This window comes from Aulonocara sp. 'chitande type north' Nkhata Bay, linkage group LG4 (assembly GCF_057382095.1).
Source record: "Aulonocara sp. 'chitande type north' Nkhata Bay isolate Kocher_YH1m ecotype deep benthic linkage group LG4, A_spYH_male_GT1.1, whole genome shotgun sequence".
NCBI classification, from domain to species: Eukaryota; Metazoa; Chordata; class Actinopteri; order Cichliformes; family Cichlidae; genus Aulonocara; species Aulonocara sp. 'chitande type north' Nkhata Bay.
In genome coordinates, this window is record NC_141347.1 from 10787866 (window position 1) to 10808697 (window position 20832).

General features: G+C 39.0%; 1 protein-coding gene and 1 long non-coding RNA gene across 7 annotated transcripts in view; one reads left to right on the top strand and one right to left on the bottom strand.

Annotated features, from left to right (window-relative positions):
• The window catches only part of plppr2a (phospholipid phosphatase related 2a), an 82395-nt gene that overhangs the window by 17717 nt on the left and 43846 nt on the right, over positions 1 to 20832 (bottom strand). The window lies entirely within an intron of this gene.
• LOC147331982 (uncharacterized) lies at positions 1785 to 4904 on the top strand. 2 transcript variants are annotated; one of them, XR_015128749.1, is made up of 6 exons: positions 1810 to 1846; positions 1968 to 2099; positions 2548 to 2583; positions 2942 to 3094; positions 3459 to 3549; positions 4154 to 4904. It is a non-coding gene; the product is annotated as an uncharacterized LOC147331982 (long non-coding RNA). The 2 variants fall into 2 exon arrangements; XR_015128748.1 differs by having other exon boundaries at positions 1785 to 2099.

Here is a 20832-nt window from a genome sequence, read left to right on the forward strand (position 1 = left end):
ACAGTATTGCGGCTCCAAACATTACTTATGATCTCAGAACCCACTGTGCGAAAATAGCTAATTACACACTTTAGTTATCATCTCTTTAATTAAGTGTGAGCTCTCTGGCTGTAGTGCCATAGAGCTGTAACCTCAGTACAGTGCTGCACATTCTGTGAGCGAAAAATAGCAGTCATCGTTGCTGGGTGCTCACAGTTTTATTGCTGTTTTTGTGATGAGCATCAGGCTTGGAACAGAGAGTCTGGTCAGATGACTTTGTTCAATTCGCTCCCAGCGAGTCTGAACAGTGGTGGCTTTCCAGACTGATGATCCCTTAATGGGCTGCAACTGTGAGGCTCATCTGTATGAGAGCCTACTCCACTCAAAGACTATAGCACACACTGCAACAGAGCCCTGAGTAACCACCTATGGCAGATATATCCTTCATCATCCTGACAATATGCATGCAGACTGTGACAGAAGTGGGAACGACATTGACACTGATTGTGTTCCACAGATTCATGAGCCTTGCTCTTACTCTTTCCATGCTTAATATAATTCACCATTTACATTCACAGTGGCAATATCTGAAGCACTTCTGTAAAAGGAAACGGAGCAGGAGAAAATGAAAGAAAGAAAGATGAGAGATGCAGAAAATGATCGCGTTTCAGTCAGGTTTGATAAATTTCCATGAGGGACCAGCCAAGCTGAAAGAGTTAAAAGCATGCAGGGAGCCAGCCAGTGCAGCAGTGCTGTGAAGTGCATGCCCAGCCAAGTGATTTCTTTCATTAGAGGCACACGGCCCCACTGGGTTTCCCATGGCAACCATCTAAACACTAATATAAGCATGAAATCAAAGCTACGGGGGGATTAATCAGAAGCTTCAAATCAGAGATGTTATGGGTAGTATGAGACTCTGGACAAGCATTTAGGGGGCAATTAAAAGGCAGGATAGCGTCTATTTCCACAGGGACAGCTTGTCTGCAGAGCATTTAAGCCTGGGTACGCCACAAAATATGAGATAATAGCGCTTTTTAACACTTTACCTGGGGCATAGATGTGGAGGAGTGGGTGGCAGGCATTTTAGAAGCATTTAACAGCACTATAACCCCAAAAAGCCTTTATTTTTAAGGCTTTACAAAACCCCACACTCAACATTCCCAACTCCTCACTGCTTCTAGCACTGTCCATCCTGCCCCTATTGTCCAGCTGACATAATCCTCCCAAGAGAACCTCTTAGTTGACAAAATTGATATGCTTGCAGAGATTTACCTCCTATCGGTCTCACAGTGTGCCTCGAGTAACAGGCTTTACAGACCGTGCCTAAATCAAGTAAAATTTTAAATTAGAAAATTAAAAGGTTTATAAAGTATGTCCACTTGGAAATTACATTCAATTAGTTAAATTATTACATTAGTTAATCTTCAACCTAATTGATTTAAAGCAAGAAAAAAAGTGAGTTTACTTTTCCATGGGATTGTTCTGCAAACGTCTAAATAGATTCTGTGTTAAAGCATTAAAGCATCTGTTTTCAAGTCTTACTTACTTTGTATGTTGTTATATTGCTTCAAGTTGAGCCCATTATTGGAATAGCATGTGCCTTTTACAGTAAAGTTAAACAGTAAAGTGTAACACAAACAGTGCGTGTGAATTGTCTGGTGTTGCTCTGGAAAGTCACCCATGACAGAGATTAACAGGATTTAACAGCTCTACATTTTTATAAAGTACAAAGTTGTACTTTTGTTGTATTTTTACTCAGTTGTATATAGTATTTGTATTTGTATTCTATTTTTATCTTATTGTATATTTATTTTATTTTATTCTACTGTACACTGAAAAAAAGGGACTGGCCATCTCTTGGATTTATGTAAGCATCTTGCATGTATTTAACACAATTGCCTCATGTTTTAAAGTTAAATGTAACTATATAGTGTAAAAACTACATGATATGCAGAAAGGGTGTATTAAATTGTTCATATCATGTTCAGGTGAAGTAAGTCAATAAGATAGCAACGTTAAATCTCGTGAAACCACGCGTGATTTCATCTCGCGGGCTTTGGATCGTGGTTTAAAAAAGGCATCCATCTCAGTCAAGTCGAGCAGCCAACTCTACGTTTTTGGTATGTCTTGATTTTTTGAATTAATATTTACCATATTTCAGCCAAATGTAGTTAAACGTCTAGAGTGTCGCCATGTAACATGCTAAAAAAGAGTCGTTAGCTTATTTGCTGTTTTATCTGTTGTCAAAGAATTGGCGCTTTTTCATTTGAATTTGTCTTTGGCACAAGAGCCGTAATATCACATTAAACCTAATTACGAGGCACTCATAACATAATTTGGTTTTCTGTGTGAATAGATTTGCCAACTGACTCTTCAGTTACATTGTGTATTTACTGCACCATGGTGTTAGTGAGATTTTGGACATTGAACAGCTTTAGCTAATATCATCAGCGGCATTATGCTAGCTTACATCCCTACCCCTCCTGGCCTCACCTGCTGTCCTTTTGTTTTTGTTTTTGTTTTTTTTGCTGCACATTGAGAGACGACCTCTATTCTGCATTTCACCAGGAGTCAGCTGATGGATTGTGGGTTCAAGGTGTTATGGTAAGAAAGTATATTCTATTTTCGTTTCTGTAACTTAATTACAATGGGTTTTTTATAATTATTAGGTGCATGCATACTCACCCTATTAATACAACTGAGAAATCCAAAATCTGCCATAGGTTTAACTTATACCTGTATGTATTGCCAGAAAGGTGATTACTGGACTCGCATTAATGCACACTTGAACTGAAATGAGGTTGTAACTTGTGGGTTGTTGGGTTGCAAATCAGAAACAAACATCTTTGGATTTTTTTTAATCCCATAAGATCTGGAAACACAGTTTTTATTCAACAAAACATTACTGATTAACCAAGCACAGTGCCTGCTGTTATTTCAAAATAATTTTATGTCATTTCAGATAAAATGCAGCATTCCAGTGCATCCCAACCATGCCTTTACAGTCAAGGTTTCTGACGGAGCTGAGTTTCTCTCTGACAGTCTGCTGAAAGTGTTTGCAAAGTGATCGGGGGAACAGGGCACAAAGCTAAAGGATGTAGCTGCCATTATGACAGTAAGAACTTTAAAATTCTTTAACTACAAAGTGTATATGTATTGCATTAGGTCAGTAAAATTTTTATGCTACATCCATTGAAACAGTCAACTATTACCTGTGAGTAATGATTCCACTAAAAGGATGCCATAATTTTCGTCATGCATTTACTGGCCCACTGAGAAAAATTTATCTTTTTTTAAAAATAAATGTTCTGGAAACTATATATCCATAAAGTTGATGTCAAACAGGAACTTTTGATATTGCTTTGTAGATGCTGGTGTTGCATGTTGACTGGTTTAAAAAGTCAAGAGTTTTTGTCTGGGATCATTTTCTTCTGTGCTACTGAAAAGTTCACAAATCTCTGTTTTCTTTGTTATAATAGTCAAGGATGACATTAATGCTCGAAGTCCCTCATCAAAGTGCTCCGCATCTGTGTGAAAGACAATTGCAACATCTTGGTGCAGGAGTTCATGGTGAGTGTTTTATGAGTAGATTGTGGATTTGCAACCTTTAAAAATGCATTTAGTTATCCACTTGATCCTCATTGGACTGGTTAGGACCAGTAGTCCTCTTTAATAATTTGAAGTTCACATGAGGCCTGGTAGTGAACTCGGCCGCCGGCCCTTGAGGCCCCACCCCCACCCCTGTATTAGGGGTCACATCAGTGTGAAAAAAACTTTAAATTTGTCATTCTAATGAACAAAGGAAAATCCCACCAGTATTTACTTTAGCTTTTGTTTGGAAAAAAAAAAAAAAAGACCAACTGACCAACAGCTAACCAAATTGTGGGGCTGAAAGTCTAAATTCTAACATCTTCTGAGTGACATAGCCTGGATTTCTGATGGGCCGGTGTCTTTCTAACAAAAACTAATGTAAAGCATTTGAAATTATTATGTTTTTCACCCTCTCTTAGAAACTCTGTTAGACCATGAATGGCAGCATGGCAGGCCACTCTTTGGCTATAGCTATTTACTATGTTGCTTGCATTGGTTTAAATTACTCTAACATTAGAACTGGTAGATTCAAAAGAGATGAGTTTAAAAAGGAATCTTAAAGAAATGTTTTGTGTTTAACCAGGACTTGACTGAGGCCACTGCACAGATTGCGAAAACCACAATGAACATCTGTCTCCAGAGATGCGCCAGGCAATGACTTTTCTGATGTTGTTCTTCAAGATCTGGATAACGTGACCTTTGCAGTAGCCATGCTGTTTGGACCTTTTTTATTCCTTCAACATGAGTTACCCATCACAACTCTGCTACACTTTTGAGGTGATTCAATGGGTGGTAATGGAGTTGGATGCAACTCAGCTCTCAAGAAAAGCTCACAACTAAGACAAAACTGCTCCTGCAACGAAGCTCACTGTTATGCATGTGAGGTGACCAGCTCTAGGTGAGAGGACATTTAAATCTCACACTTGTTCTGCTGCATTTTTGAAGCTCAATTCCAGGAACGGATCGCAGGGTTCATTTTTATATACTCTGCAACTGCCATGAGGACGAGCTGTTTTTTGTTGTTGTTTGTTTTTCCTTTTGCTCTGTACAAGTTCTGTTTGTCTGTTTGGCAGCATTTTTAAATTTCTCTTTGTATTTTTTCTTTCTTTTACTAGTGAAGAGATGTAGCGTGAACAGTTATACAGTCTAAATATCCCATATGGGTCGTGTGAAATGGTATTTTCAGTTTCATTCAGTTGAAGTAAGGAACGTTGAATATTTCTAAGTGTGCTGTTTTGAACCAAGATGTCACAGTATGATCAGTGCTGTAATTTTTGACAGTCACTGTATCAATGTTATTTTTGCGTCTCTTGAATAAAGGTTTTGACCTGCAAGTGCTAATTTCTTTAGTTATTGGGGTAAAATGGGTAGTGTTAATAGGAAGGTGTTTGCCAATTCAGTAACCTAATTTAATGTTAATGGAAACTAACATTACCTCAAATTGTTTAGTTATAATTGTTGTTTAACTGAATCTTGATGTCAGAGGCCTTAAATAGAATGTTTTGTATTGTTCTTTCCCAACATTTTTCAAAAGAAACAGTCTAATTTCTTTGCTGCGATTGATTCCAGAGAACACGGAAGAACTGACATTATTTAACTGTTGATTTATATAGATTCAGTAGAGGAGTAATGTCAGTTTAATTCTTTACCTACTGCAGTGAAATTAGACATGTTGTTTTGAAAGGTTACTGGTGGATGCCAGCAACCATCTTGGAAGAGAACAATACAATCTGTTATAAGGCCTCCATTTGAAAATTGTGTATTTGATACTAGAATATAATAGCAAAATGTAATTTGAAGATAACATGTAGTATTTAAGTGACCAAGTAGTATTGGGTAAAAGTTATTGAATGGTGTTGGGATAACGTGAGAAAATTGTGAAGGATTAAAATATTCCAAGAGCTCAAATTACTTCATCAAAACATGTTTAAGTCACATTTTATCAACACAAATTGCACAGGTTTATTGAACATGAATAAATTGTGTTAATTTAACTCAATTGTTTAAGTTGCTGCCAAAGCAAAACATCTGTGTGCAACAAATGTCCACCATTGAATTAAGTAAATCCAACAACATATTTTTTTCAGTGTATATAGTATTTTATTTTATTCTATTCTGTACAGTTGTGTACTGTATTTATTCTTATTGTATTCTAATTTTTGCCTCATAACTTTTGCACTGTCCACTTCCTGCTGTGACAAAACAAATTTCCCACGTGTGGGACTAATAAAGGTTATCTTATCTTATCTTATCTTATCTTATCTTATCTTATCTTAAGTAGCACAACAATAACACCCACCTGTGCTGATCAAGCATGACGGTCTTTATCACAGAATAGGCATGATATGGTAATATTATTAATGTGCAATTACACATGTGTATACTGTGAGGGAGTCTCATGATTTTCTGTTCAGTTACTCTGTCGTGACTTACAGACTTACTTATTTATAAACCAACCAATCTGAACAAGACAGTGTTTACTGAGTGGGTGTAAGTGAAAATATTAGGTTTACATGAATACACCTTGTTAGTGAAAACACGCACCAGGCCGGGAGTTTTGAACAGATAAACCCTTAATAAGACAAAAATTTAAAATATAATAATGTTAATTTATGGATTTAACGTTACATTTAGATCCCCTGGTGTTTCGATGAGATGATTTAAGTTGCTTTTAGACTCAAAAATAACCTGTAAATGTCTTTGTCTAGTATTAATAAAGCGGGAAACAGCCATCAGCAGTGGGGGGAAAAAAGTACCCAACTACACCAATAAACTGTGACTAACTACAACGTTAAAACTCATCTGTACCTTTCAACATTTATACCCTAAATGTTGATAAAATCTTATAACACTGACTTTAAGTAATCTGATTAGATGTAAATTTTCAGTGTAATTTTGTTACATAAGTACACTGTAAAACTTTAACTGACTCTGGCCAAATGAAATTTACTTGACTGGTATACAATCGGTTTATACAAAATATGTTTTTCTTAATGATTAATGATTTTTATATTTTTGGCTGCCTTTTAATCAAAATTGTTGTCTCATGTTATATGAGAGCCAAGAATAAATTTTTTTGTGTAGAGTGTGTGAAATGTTTTATGCTGCCTCACTTTGCAAAACAAATCCCTGCTCTCAGAAGCAGCAGGAGCAAAAGAGAAGATGAGTTTATGAGTGAAGAAAGAAGAGGGGGCGCTGTGCTGAAGGTAGAAAGTTAATGGGGTTAGGGTTAGTAATGCAGGAATACATTATTCATGCATTGATGGCATCCGTGTGAATCATGAAGCGCATTATTTCAACCAACATTTTTAAATCATCTCTCTCGGCTGCGGCAGAATGCACTCTGGCTCCCTGCCTCTGTCCCGACTGCTCCTTCAAGGACTCACGGTTAAATGTGATGAGGCTGTCACTGCAGTTTAGAGACAACAGGATAATAATTCCTTGAAATTAAGCTGCTCATCAAGCGTGCGCGATGACAAAGCGGAGGTAGTGTGAAGCATTCGGAAACCAAGGACGTGCGACTTTGTTGCTTCAGCGAACTGCAAAATCAGTACGTAAAGGTGAGTGACAGGCAGTTGCATTGGTCACATGATGCAAAACTAGAGATGAGTCGAGGAATGAAACATTAATACAGACGTGAGATGTGATTAACAATCGGCATCATGACTACACAGCCCATTTTTGTCCTCACAAGGAGGCTGGAGGATTTGGCTGTGTGTGTGTGTGTGTGTGTGTGTGTGTGTGTGTGTGTGTGTGTGTGTGTGTGTGTGTGTGTTTGTGTAAGTAATCAAATCTCAATTTGTGGGTATTAGTAAAATGCAAGTGTGTATTCAGACTGGCCCTTTTTATGAACGTGTGTCTATTATGAGGCAATAAGCGGGGACGTTTTACTCTGAGCCACGAGATGAATGAAGAGGATTGTGGAGATGACAGACAAGCGGTGGGAGTTGGAGAATAAAGAGAGCAACAAGAAAGCAGGGAGGATTAGAGCAACATTATTAAAGAAGAGGAGAGCGGAAAGAAATAACATTTTAGATAAATACATTTCACACCCATGTGCGTTATTTTATATCTAGCTTTGTAATTAGCAATTTCACACTGAACATGTTCATTCAGAAGAAGGAGGAAAAGAAGTCAGGATACACAATCCAGCAGTTTCCTTCAAAGCCGTGTTAAACAAAACCAGCTTCATCTTTTTTTTTCCCTTTTAGTGTATGAAAGAGTGAATTTCAGAGAGCATATATGAGAACAACAGCCAGACATTTTAGCATCTTCTAGAATAATGACATGAAGCTGTGAGGGCCAAATCAGGCATCTAGGAAACAGCCAGGACCTGCTGCTTAGCAGCAAGTTACAGATTACTTCCATTAGGATTCCTCTCTGCAGACAGCTGACTTTGGTGTGTTAGTGATCAAATAAGGTGGCAAAAACAGAAAACTCAAACCAAAGGGACAGATGAAAATAAGACTCATGTTAGGCTCTGAGTATTCACATAAAATGTATCAGTATTTATTAAGTCGTCATTGCTAGAATCTGTTTAATAGTAAAATGATCAAAGACACATTTCTAGTCTACATTGTTAACCCTTTAAACCCTGAACTGTTAAATAAGTGCCAGAAAAGTCACATTTCTTGAAAATGGAGTGTTTATAAAATCTTATGACAAATAAAAAGGTATTACTCCACATATATGAGTTTAAATTTGTATTATATTGGCTAAATCTGCCAATTATTATAGGTTTATATTTATTTATTGGCAGCTTATTGCTTAAAAATGTATTGTGCAATTTATTTAGGTGTTTCTGGGGCAAAAAAAAATCAAAAATCAAACTGATAGTGTAGAAGCACTCATTTATCAAATATGATCGACTAGGTGTTAAGGGCTTAGGTTAATTTCACCTGCTGGTGAACACATTTGACCCATTGTAGTGTTTTCCATTTGTCTGAACAACATGATACACTTGGTCTTAAGTCCAGTAAGGTCATTCTTTTGTGATGTGATGCAATATGAAAGAAGTTCGCACTGCATGGGTGTTTTGCACTTTGTTAGTTAGTGATTAATTTTCACTTGGTGTTTTTTTGTGTTTGTTTTTTTCTTCACTTACTGGTTTAGTTTAGCACCAAAGGTTAGGTTCGGGTACTTAAAACTAGTCGGTGGGTGCAGGAAAAGGTTGGCGTGTGGGCTAAAATATTCTCCTTCACAACAATAACTCTGCAGAGTGAAAAATGACTCTATCCAGTATGTTGAAATGTGACACCAAGGGGTTCTTCTGACAAGCTGGAAGTGACAGACCCATCTCACTACAGCCATAACCCACTGTGTCACATGCCAATGTCAAAGGACCTCTTGCATAAATGTGACACACCAAAGTCTTTGAAATAGCGGTATGTGAAGCCCCAGGAATGCGCTGCTGATTTGTCCCATGTTTCTACAGCCTGTGAAACAAGGCGACAAGAGCACACACAGAGACATATGAAAGGCTCACTTTTTGTAGTCCACATTCATTAAACTGTAGTTTCACCGCAGTAGATCTACAACAGCATTTGCTATCAGGTTATTAAATACTGCAGTGCAAGTGTAGCTGGATACTCTGAGCTCTGTGTTTGTCTTTTCCTAAGTGCCTGTGTTCACTCTGTGAACTTTTCTATTGAATTTGAGAGGCAGTGATTAGAAAAAGACACGATACACGAATATAGTCCAGAATTAATCCACCCTTGCAGGACTATCATTAAGTGCAATATAAACCAACACTGTTTTTGATCCATATGAAAAGCTGGATTAGGGCCAAGCTCCTTTGTTTTTAACATTTTCTTTCTTTTGCTTTTCTTTTTTGTTTCTGTATGAGAGGGATGGGTGGGGTGGGGAGTGTTCTGGGTATTTCTTAAAATTGGCCATGGTGCAATATAGCTGGAGGGTATTGTGCAATATTTGAGTGTATTTGAGCTAAAGCTTAGTCATTTGGGAGTAAAATCCATGTACAGATTTTAGTGACCCTCTTTGGTTAAAGCATAATTCTGGGTGTAGAGCTATTAGTTATTCCCCATGAACAATTGATTACAGTTTGCATTTCTGCCACTTTCTGGTGCGTGGAAATCTTAAAATACACTAGCTGCCTTTAATTTCTTCTTCAGGATTTTGCTATTCTCAAATGATTGAGTCAGCACTTAGCTTTAGGCACCCTCTCAGGATCACAACCGTGATGTTATATATAGTTCTTTTTTGTCCTGGCTTATTTTTATCTAGTGGAAATTACTGTAAATGAATGTGAATTTTAAGAAAGTTTCTGATTTCTTTTTTGCTGGACATGCATCTCCATATGTGTTTTTTATTGAAAATAAGTACTGTATAGCTTTCAACAATATAAAGATGAGAGAAGTTAGGATAAAGCCCCCAGAAAGTTCAACTTAGAAAAGCAAGAAAAATATCCTCTGTCAATATTATTCAAAGATTGTATGTAATGTGTATGTACAATTTTGTTGCTGCAGATGTTTAAATTGTCATGTTTAAATGACTGAAATGTTTTAAGGTGGACCATAAAATAAAAACAGAACAAAAACCTCAGGCTTTATTTAAACCTTAAGTCCAGAACAAACAAAGCATAAAGGTGTAAAACTCTAAAAAGCAAACATCCAAAATACACAGACAAGAAGCATGAGGAAAGGGAACACATGGGAGGAAAAAGTGAAGCACAAAATTCAAAGAGAAAGGCAGGGCTATTTATACACACCAACTAGAGTAGTTGGGGATAGGAAACAGGAGCCAATCAGACACAGAGGAAGTGAAACCCTAAACAAGACCAAGCAAAACAGGAAACAACCCCAAAGTGCACTCACTGGTCATTTCATTAGTTACACCTCATTAGTTTTAGGTTGGACCCCTTTTGCCTTCAGAGCTGTCTTAATTCTTCAAAGCAAAGATTCAACATATCGACACAGACACGGTGCATACTGACATGACAGTGTCATTCGACTACACATCCATAATAAGAATCTCCAGTTCCAGCACATCCCAAAAATGCCTATTGGACTGAGATCTGGTGACTGAGGACAGTGAAGTGATCGTCATGTTCAAGTTATCTAAAAATTCAAAACACAACACAACCCCATGGCCTTAACAGTTATCCTTAATGTACCAGTAGTTCTGTGTATCTCTATGTCTCAAGACACAATCACTCACATATTGTATAGCTGAAAACCTTTGTTGGGAGATATTCAGTTCATGTCTGTGGCTTAATTTAATGAAGGCATGCTGCAATTCTTGCATTGCATGGACCAACTGCAGATCCACATTGATGAAACGCAGCTCTGCAGCCATGAGACTTAATGCTTCTGACAAGATTGGGAAAGTCATTCATGTGTAAAGTAATGCGATGCAGTGTATAGATGAGATCTGGGCTAATGGATGTTAAAGACACGGCACCTGTCTGAGCAGATCAAGATCATTACCTTTCCTTACATGTGGATCTCACCAGGACTTTGACTGTGAGGGGTGGGTACTAACACGAGACTCCTGGTCTCTGTAAATACAGACTGGACGAGTCTATAGATCAGAGACTTCATAAACACTGATAAGATATGATGAAGAATAACAACTGAGAAAAGAACATGATCTCATTTATGGATGAATAGACATACAAGGCCAAGGGGCACTTTACACAAATGCTAAGGCTTCTACAAAAATGGAGCCTATCAAGCATACACGTCAACACACATCATACAACCTAATAAACAGAGTGATGCCCTTCTTCTACTAGGAAAAATTCAACATCACAGCCACTGTTATCCTGCTTGGTATCCGTCCAGAAAGTCAAACCCTGCCTGCTTGCATCAAAGCGATCCTTCTTCCTTCTTACATAAGCACAATCGCTTCATCATTGCGTAGCAGCATCACTAATCCCCTTCTTTCCCTTTAATCTCTTCTTTCCTTTTCCTTTACCTTAGTTTTTTTAAACTGAAAGAAAAAAGTAGGTTATACATTTCTTACTTTTCCCTTCTCTATTTTTATCTTGTTCAATTTCACACCCCACTTTTCTCTGCTCGGTAACATCCCTTAAAATATGTATCAGTGGGACCTATGGCTGCTTTATATCTCATTGTTATCTATCATTCTGTTTCTTTCACACTTCACATCTTTGCTGGGACATTGTTTATTTACAATGAGCCACCTGGATGCACATCCGATGACAGAACTTGGATTTGAGTAACAGAAATTTCATGGAAAATATTCCCCATATGTAGCAAAATGGGAACAGATGTCAGCCTGTAGATGTGTAGGCCTACTACACATGTGAGCAGTGTTGGGCAAGTTACTTTAAAAAAGTAATTAATTATAGTTACTAGTTATCCATCCATCCATCTTCATCCGCTTTATCCGAGGCCGGGTCGCGGGGGCAGCAGCCTAAGCAAAGAGGCCCAGACCTCCCTCTCCCCAGCCACCTCCTCCAGCTCATCCGGGGGAACACCAAGGCGTTCCCAGGCCAGCCGAGAGATATAATTTCTCCAGTGTGTCCTGGGTCTGCCCCGGGGCCTCCTCCCGGTGGGACATGCCTGGAACACCTCACCCAGGAGGCGCCCAGGGGGCATCCTTGTCAGATGCCCGAACCACCTCAGCTGGCTCCTTTCGATGTGGAGCAGCAGCTGCTCTACTCTGAGCCCCTCCCGGATGGCCGAACTTCTCACCCTATCTCTAAGGGAGAGGCCAGCCACCCTTCGGAGGAAGCTCATTTCTGCCGCTTGTATCCGCGATCTCGTTCTTTCGGTCACTACCCACAGCTCGTGGCCATAGGTGAGGGTAGGGACGTAGATCGACCGGTAAATTGAGAGCTTCGCTTTTACACTCAGCTCCCTCTTCAACAAGACGGACCGGTGCAGCGTCTGCATTACTGCAGCTGCAACCCCAATCCGTCTGTCGATCTCCGGCTCCCTTCTCCCATCACTCGCGAACAAGACCCCGAGATACTTGAACTCCTCCACTTGGGGCAGGAACTCATCCCCGACCCGGAGTGGGCATTCCACCCTTTTCCGGCTGAGAACCATGGCCTCAGATTTGGAGGTGCTGATCCTCATTCCCGCTGCTTCACCTCGGCTGCGAACCGTTCCAGTGCAAGCTGGAGGCCCTAGGGTGAGAAGTTCGGCCATCAAGGAGGGGCTCAGAGTAGAGCAGCTGCTGCTCCAAGTTACTAGTTACTTCTTCAAAAAAGTAACTGAGTTAGTAACTGAGTTACAATATTCTAAAAATAATTAATTACTTGAAAAGTAATTATTGCGTTACTTTAAAAGAATGTTTAACCCTCTGGGGCCCAGGGTATAATTGGCCATTTTTGACTACGTTTGATGTTTCCTCTATATTTCACCTTTAAAAACTATTTACTTTGCTTCGTTTGGTATCATCCTTTTCAGCACAACCTCACGTGTCTGAATTTACAGTTATGTTTTCATTTTGACATACTGTAGTAACACAACTGATCTAAAATCAGACAAAAAAAATATAAAATCTGAGTAGAAAAAGTTATATTTTTTACTGTAACAACCACAAACATGTTTATTGAATCATATTTCATAACTTTAGATGCAAATATAAATTGTCAATTTTAAAATCCTATGCACAAGTTTTGCGGACAACAAAGTTATTTGCAGCCATTTACCTTTTACCCTTAAAAAAAAAAACATTTCAAACTATTTACAGAACAATCAGCTGTTCGGCATTAAATAAGATGCCACACAAATTATTTGTGCCACTCCCAAAAAATAATTTCTGTCCACTATAAAGGAGAAAATCACAGCCTGATACCTGCAGGTCTGACAGCAGCAGGTGTCTCGCTCATCCTGTTTTTTACCTGAAGACAGCAGTCACCTCATTGTTCTGACACACGACACAAAACTACCCACTAACTACACACTAACTACACAAAACAACACTCCAAACACGCTAAACATCACAAATCTCTCACATCTCAAAACTCGCTCTCTCTCTCTTTCTGCTGTTTCTCTCTCTCTCTCTCTCTCTCTCTCTCTCTCTCTCTCTCTCTCTCTCTCTCACACTCCTAAAACTTCCCCCTCTTCCTAAACAACCAAATGTCACATTGCCATATCAATTTTGATTGGTCGACATGTTACATTTTTCCATCAACACGAACAGGCTGTTTTTTGTTTTGTTTTTTTATTTTTTGCTCATAAGCAGAGAGTGCTCGCTGTGCTGTCCTTCGACAGTAAACGGACGAAACTATTGAGGAAAAAAAACACATATATATTGTTTATCATGACTCTGGTTTTACGTGGCCTATCAACACAATTTAAAAACTGGTATATGTCACCTTGTTGCTTTGTCATCTTGAAGTGGTCATGTGATTGGCTTACCACGACTTTATTCTTCCTCAGTCAAACGGCAGCGCTCATTTGATTGTTTTCCCCCTTAGCTCCAGGTGTTGTGCCAAAAAGTGCTTGTCTACCAGAAAGTGATTGCGGTCCGCGGGAGCGCGCGCAGCTGCTTAAAGCTGTAGTGCCCAGATTACTGACAGCTACTGATATAAGATGCGGTAAGCTGAAGACAGCTTCAACCGTCTGTTTGTTGAAAAATAGTAACGGACCGCATTTTCTTGTTAGTAACAGTAACGGCGTTGTAACGATAGAAAAAGTAATTAGTTAGATTACTCAATACTGAAAAAAGTAATGCCGTTAGTAGCGCCGTTACTTGTAACGCTGTTATTCCCATCACTGCACGTGAGCATGGACACTTATATATATATATACATGGGTCAAAGATGCCTTTCCCACATTTTATTTAAATAAATAATCATTAAAATCATTATTAAAGTGAATAAAATTATATAACCTGAGCCTGTTTCTTCCTGTTAAAAAGGAGTTTTTCCTTCCCACTTTTGCCTGCATGCTCATAGGGAGTCATATGATCGTTGGGGTTTCTTTTTAATATTTTAGACTCTTTACCTTCCAATATAAAATGCCTTGAGGTGACTATTGATGTAATTTGCTAGATAAATAAAACTGAATTGAATCAAATTGAATATATTACTTACAGTAATGCTTTTATACTGTAAACAAATAAGCTAATAAGCTTTGCAGGTGGATTCTATTATCTTTAGATACAGTGATTAGCTGTTTTTGATGCTAGCTTAAGCTAACTGGTGGTTTCAGCTTCATATGAGCGGTACAGAATAACAATGGTATCAGTGTGAGAAAGTGTTTGTGGCTGGTCGTGCAATCAGATACACAAGCTTCCTTTTTCAAATAAGTATACAGTAGTACTCTCCAAGCATGACATCCCGGTGCTTTTCAGACCCAGCAACACGCTCAGACAAAAACTGGTTCGCCCGAAAGACAAAACTCCAAAACACAAACTTAACAATGTGGTGTATGCTGTACAGTGCAGCGAGGAATGCCCAGACCTCTACATTGGAGAGACCAAACAGCCACTTCACAAGCGCATGGCACAACATAGAAGAGCCACCTCCACAGGACAAGACTCAGCAGTCCATCTGCATCTTAAGGATAAAGGACACTCTTTCGAGGATGCCAATGTTCACATTTTGGACAGAGAGGACAGATGGTTTGAAAGAGGAGTGAAAGAAGCCATCTATGTCCACTGTGAGCGACCATCTTTGAACAGAGGCGGTGGTTTACGACACCAACTCTCTGCCATCTATAATCCAGTTTTGAGTTCCCTCCCCAAACGCCTTAACGCTCACTCACATCCTGGGCCATCTGACCTCAGGAATTCGCATGATAAGGTGGGGCCAGGTTTCACAATGAGCTCACCCGAAACTCTGGCTGATTGGGACCCACACCCATTTTCACAACTTGGCTCAGGTGATTAGAGGATCATCAGGGGTCCTTTTGTCCCTCTGTGGGGGGTTACTCCCACTAGGTTTATATTTGACCTTAGAACTGAAGAAGCTTCTCGGATGAGAGGTGAAACGTCTTCAAGCAACTTAAAGAAGTCCAGACGCTTTTCTTTGCAAGCTCCTTTGACTACGATGACCTGGATGACTGAGAACCTTCACAGATATACCTGGTACAGTATATACTGAACAGAAGCATGCAGCTCAGAAATCATCATGTCATGTAAAATCAGCATGCAACAAATTTCAGTTTGCTGCGATGGCGCGCAGTATTTACAATTTTAGGGTGAAAAAACATTTATTGGAAACCAATATTTTCTTTAAAAGTAAATATTTAATAGTAATATAATAATTTGAGAACCTTCAAACCCTTTTCCCCATTTTTAGATAAGATAGTGACGATGGAAAACAGGACAACTTTGAGACACATTTCCTTACAGAACGTATGCCTCTGCTTGCTGCCTTTAGCCAGAATCATTTTTCACAGAGAACTTGTGTGAGTATTAATCCACACTACTGCATTTTTCCTTAGAAACATATAAGTATTACAAGCATCACTAAAACAGTTTATAACTTCTTAAATGGAGACATTTGGAAATACTGTCAACCCAGTTTCAGGTTTTAGACTTTTGGAAATGAATGAAAATCTATGCTTGTTTCATTAGTTAAGCAATTTATGTCATAATATTATAATTCATAGAGTTAACTATTGGTAGGAATACAAACTTAAAACAAATACCAAGAAAAATCTTCAAGGCTATTTTTGATATAAAAATATGTAAAAAAAAAAAAAAAATTACATGCAAAGATTATAACAACACAGACAATAATATAGAGAGTTATTTTTAATTTGTCTGATGTAGTGCTGCACTACTGATGATTTGAAACCATTACTTCATTAAACATAGAGATGGTAAGGTCGGCTACCACGGTTTCCATGTAGTTGCCAACTAGTAGACTTTACTCAGCTTCAGTCTGGGACTTTCAGAGAAACATTTATTTACAAATAATTATTTCACACTGTTAAATGAACACTATCATTATTTCAAATGGGCAGGACTGAAAATGTTAGCTACCAAGCTCCTACATTGACATTATTGTTTTATTATTACCCATAGCTGCTACCTTAACAATAGCTTAGCAGATGGCTAATGTTGATGGCTATTGGATAAACATATTTTCATCTGCTCCATTATTTCCCGAGGCGTCGCCACATCATTTGGATCTACTGATGTCTGATTTGGCACAGTTTTTTACGCTGGATGCTCTTCCTGATGAGCCCATTTATCCAGGGTTGGGAAGGGCACTAGAACCAGTACACTAGCTTGAGGCTGGATTTATATGTGTCAAATAATGGCTAATAGATAATATGTGCACTTGCCAGGTTAACATTTATGGTAACCGTTTAGTACTAAAGCGTTGTTGAAACTGGAGTTTTACTGAAATACCTGATAAAATATTTTTTAATGTTTTCAATCTCAATTACCGTTAATGTGTTCAGCTGCTAGTGAGTGGAGGGGTCAACCCTAACCCTATGTCCTGACTAAAGTTTAGTGTCAACCACAGGAGGTTAAAACAGAACTGTTAATATCGATACCGTTTCTAATTAGCATCTAATTGTTTTTGGGTTTTTTTTACAACGCTATACCGTTTGTAATTTCTTCCTTCTTTCACTGTCCTGAGTGTTGGATAGAGGACCTACACTTCAGGCTGAATATTAAACAAAAGGTGAGGCTTTATTGTGGTGGATCAAAGTTCCACTTTAAATACAAAAAAGTCCAACTAAAACCATGTAAAAAATATGAAGGCACAGACAGGAGCAAACCAGACTGAAAAAAGGAAAGACTGTAAATACATTTTGTAGTAATTGGTCAAGAAGAAAGAACACAGTGAAAACAAACAGGAGATCAGGGGAAGACAGAGACAGACAACAAAACAACAGGATATGAAAGAAAACCAGTCTTCAAAGTAAAACAGGAAGCAAAACACAAATACTAAACAGAGATAAAAACACATTTCAGATGACAAATAAAAGAAAACAGAACAAGAAATAACACTGAAACAAGACAGAGGGGGAAACAGCGAAGGTTCTTGAAACACCCTGATTTTATTTGAAGCCGTTGCAATTCCTTGTATTCGTTATTTTCTGCAAACAAATAGATCTCTGCTCTCTGTCTACACCGCCATAGTCAGTGCGCACATGACAGAAAATATTTCTTAAACTGTCCAAAAGTGTACATCTGGAGAGTTTTTTAAAAATGCTGTTTTAAAAAGAAGCATTATTACTGTGATTAAGCGTGAGTGTGAGTTAGATGCTAAAAAGAAAACCTAAGCCTTGGACCAATGTACCCATGTAGAGATGTAAGAATAGACAGTAGCGAACCAGTATGCACCCCTGTTGTGAATGCAGATTGGGCACCAGCATTTGTCAGAGACCTCTGAGGTGTTGACTGAAGCATGGCAGTCCACCAGCCAAGCAGGACCCCTGAGGTGTCTCTGCTTTCGCCTGAGTAAAAATGGATCAAAGCTAAGAAGCAGAAATGACAACTACTGTTCAGTCTAATCTCATTTCACAGGAATGGGTGACTTTAGCTGAAAGCACTAGGAAGGCATGAACTTTATCTTTCTCGCCCTGTTCACTGCATAGGCAATCAGGTTGATGCAATAACCGCCCAGGGCCATAAAGGAAAACGGTAAAGTACAAACTGCAGACTTATGAAGACACAGAGAAACTGGTGGAGAAAAGAGAAGGTGATGGACGGAACGAGGAGATGTGAGTTGATGATTAAAATGGTATGTTGATGCAATCCCCTCCTATCTTAAGGTGATAATCACCATGAGCAGTCAGATGAGAGCTGTGACTGCATGCCAGGCAGAATGGGAACTGTGCAGACTGTGGTAAATTAGCCTTCTGTATGGATTCCAGCATCACAGATAGATAGAAAAGATAGAGAGTCTTTAATGTGTACGGAAGAAAACAGCACAAACGGCTTCTTTCCATGAATAGAATCCTTATCAGTTTCTTTTTCTTAAAGTTGCTTTTTTTTACGTGTATTTTCCCTTCTGGTAGCAGCCTCAATATCAGATGTCTCTCCCTGCATTAACATCACCTCTTCTATTATTATTTGAACATTTTATCTCCTTGCTCTTGTCATCACAAGCTAAGGAACAGAAGTTGAGGGGGCAGAAACCTTCGCCCGTGTGACATATGCTCTCATGGCAGCCAGTGTCACAGAAATCGATGCCACTCCTCTGCCGCATGGAGCCCACCCTGCCATCTGTCTCATTAACCTGGCTTAGCAGCATACAAAACCAGACCGTGTGCTCGTGGGCCCGTGTATGAAAACATAAAGGAGAGATGCTAAAGAAGAAAAACAGCAGGGAAGACTAAAAAGCAAAAGCTTAAGGTAGAGTGAAAGTCTGGAAAATGGGCACTCATCCTGTGGGCACAATTTAAAATGAAGGTGAACTGTTTTGTGGGGTCGTCAACATGAGGTCGTAGTTTGTGTCAGTGATGCACAGTGAGGTTTAATGGAGGAGGAAGAAGCAGGCAAGACATCTCTAAGAGAGGTTAGGTAAATCATTCAGCTTCACCTGTTCGGACCTCAAAGCTCCATCCCTGTTAGTACTGCTTTGAAACCTGTGAAATACCTAGCACTTTTGGGGAGGCTGTGGCTCAGCAGGTAGGTAGGGACATCATCTCCCAGAAAGTTGCTGGTTCGCTTTTCAGCTCTTGCAGTCTGGATGTTAAAGTATCCTTGGGCAAGATACTGAACTCCAAGATGTATCCACTGAACTGTGTGTTAGACAGAGTGCTTAGGTATGGGAAAAAAGTATGTGTGTGTAATTAGGTAGGCTTGTAATAAAAGTGCTTTGAGTGCTCATTTAAGAGTAGAAAAGTGCTATACAATCAATATATTTATAGAGTACTTTAACTAAATTGAAAACATCGGTTTATTATCGTGCACCAAGGTTAAGTTAATGTTACCGTCAGACTTGATTGAACTTTAGCACTTTACCTTTAACATAGCTAAGATTACCACTGTCTTCAACATAATTTTCTAGGATTGTTTGCCACTGGGGGAAGATGGCAAAGATGGCAAAGTTCAATAAAATAGTAATTGTATATTTAACTTTTTTTTTGGGCATTCTGACAGGAAGACTTCAGGAAGTTAGGGAGGAAGCATAAAGTTAAACTAAACCAGGAGGAAGCTGTTATGGCTGAAAAGCTAAAACAGGACTTTCAGTCAGTAGATAGTGGTTTGAATCCAAGAAGAGAGTCCATGTTAATAAATTATTTTTAGCATAAGTTGATTTTTTTCTTTCTTTCAATTTTCTGCTGGACCTTGGGACAGTGGGACAGGCCAGCCTCCACCTTTTGACTTTGCAGTGAAAGACATCTCTATAATGCTTGTATTATTATTATTAGAAACCTATTTTTGAAATAGTAATTTTTCCAGTGGAATTCAATTCAATTCAATTCAATTCAATTTTATTTATATAGCGCCAAATCACAACAAAAGTCGCCTCAAGGTGCTTCATAGATACAGAGAAAAACCCAACAATCATATGACCCCCTATGAGCAAGCACTTTGGCGACAGTGGGAAGGAAAAACTCCCTTTTAACAGGAAGAAACCTCCGGCAGAACCAGGCTCAGGGAGGGGCGGGGCCATCTGCTGCGACCGGTTGGGGTGAGAGAAGGAAACAGGATAAAGACGTGATGTGGAAGAGAGACAGAGATTAATAACAGATATGATTCAATGCAGAGAGGTCTGTTAACACATAGTGAGTGAGAAAGGTGACTGGAAAGGAAAAACTCAATGCATCATGGGAATCCCCTGGCAGCCTATGTCTATTGCAGCATAACTAAGGGAGGATTCAGGGTCACCTGGTCCAGCCCTAACTATATGCTTTAACAAAAAGGAAAGTTTTAAGCCTAATCTTAAAAGTAGAGATAGTGTCTGTCTCCTGAATCCAAACTGGAAGCTGGTTCCACAGAAGAGGGGCCTGAAAACTGAAGGCTCTCCCTCCCATTCTACTTTTAAATACTCTAGGAACAACAAGTAGGCCTGCAGAGCGAGAGCGAAGTGCTCTAATAGGGTGATATGGTACTATAAGGTCATTAAGATAAGATGGGGCCTGATTATTTAAGGCCTTGTATGTGAGGAGCAGGATTTTGAATTCAATTCTGGACTTAACAGGAAGCCAATGAAGGGAAGCCAAAACAGGAGAAATATGCTCTCTCTTTCTAGTCCCTGTCAGGACTCTTGCTGCAGCATTTTGGATTAGCTGAAGGCTTTTCAGGGAGTTTTTAGGACTTCCTGATAATAATAAATTACAGTAGTCCAGCCTGGAAGTAATAAATGCATGAACTAGTTTTTCAGCATCACTCTGAGACAGGATATTT